A 1,541-nucleotide genomic window follows, 5' to 3' on the forward strand; every position below is an offset into this window, starting at 1 on the left:
AGAGAGAGAGAGAGAGAGAGAGAGAGAGAGAGAGAGAATGGAAAATAATCTGAAAAAGAAAGGCATCAGTGCCTGAAGAAATGAGAAAGGTCTCCTGGAGAAGGTGGGATTTGAATTGAGTCTTAAAGGAAGGTGATAATGGCAGTAAAACATTGTAGGCTTGGAGGAGGGCCAATGCAAGTCAAGAAGAGAGAAAACAGAACAATGGAGGTGAGAAGTTACAAGCAGAGCATCATGGCTCGACTGCAGAGGGTGTAGCAAGTTTTGATAGAGGGGAGGTGTTCAAGAAAGGTCCAAAGCATGACATATTTCTAGTTATGGTTGAAATGGAGGGACCTTAATATATAGGATGGCAAAAGGGCAACAATCCTCAGAAAGCATTTATTAAAGGCCTTCTATGTGTCAGTCACTATGTTAGGTACTAAATACACAAAGCCTTAAAGGAACATAGAAACAGAGAATTGGTAAGACCTTGAGGATGTCTAGAAAGCAGAGATAATTAATGTGTCACCTAACCTATGAATGGTTATAATGGACAACAAGGTAGTGCAGTGAATAGAGCACTGGGCTTGGAATCAGAAAAACTTGAGTTCAAATCTGGCCTCAGACCCTTACCAGTTGTGTGACCCTAGGCAAGTCACTTAACCCTGTTTGCCTCAGTTTCTCATCTTAAATGAGCTAGAGAAAGATATGGCAAACCATTCCAATATCTCTGCCAAAAAAAACCTCAAATGGGGTCAACAAAGAGTCAGGTGCAATTGAAAAGACTCCATAATAACAAGTGAATAGTAATACATTCTATTAGAAACATCAAAATGTAGTTTCTGTAACCATGTTTTAGGGACAGGGAATGGAACAAGCATTATTAAGTACCTATTATGTGTCAGACACTTTACAAATATTATCTCATTTGATCCTCATAACAACCTGGGAGGCAAAATGCTGCAGTATTATCTTCATTTTTCAGTTGAGGAAACTGAGGCAAACAGGTTGAGTGACTGGTCCAGGGTCACACAAGTATCTGAGGCTGCATTTTAATTCAGGTCTTCCTGACTGCAGGCCCAGCCCTCTATCCACTGAGCTACCTGGTTGTCTTTTTGAAAGGACATTGACAATCTGGAGAATGGTAGACAAATAAGAGATCAAGACACTGAAAGGAGGTACCTGGGACATTTATTATGAAGAAGAGAAAACTCAAGGAGTGCATGGTAGCTTTCTTCAAATATGTGAAGAGATGTCATCCAGAAACAGATTAAATTTATCCTACCTGGTCCTAGATATTAGAACTAGCAACAATCAGTGGAGTTGGACTAAATGACTGTGGATAACCCTTCTAGCTCTACTATTCTATTATTGTGAGGTTCTAAGTTGCAGATAACTAGAAGAAAAACTTCCTAACAATTAAAGTGGTATAGAAAATGGAACAATATTGGGGAGTAGTAGGTCCCCCAAAATTGGAAGCCTTCAAGTAGAAGCTGGACATTTTTCAGATATGTTGTAGACTCTGGCTCTTGGTAGATATACTTTATCCAAAAAACAGG

The sequence above is a fragment of the Petaurus breviceps genome, unplaced genomic scaffold (assembly GCF_028583685.1).
Source record: "Petaurus breviceps papuanus isolate PSGF00001 unplaced genomic scaffold, PetGlider_PUasm1.0 90845, whole genome shotgun sequence".
Classification (NCBI taxonomy): Eukaryota; Metazoa; Chordata; class Mammalia; order Diprotodontia; family Petauridae; genus Petaurus; species Petaurus breviceps.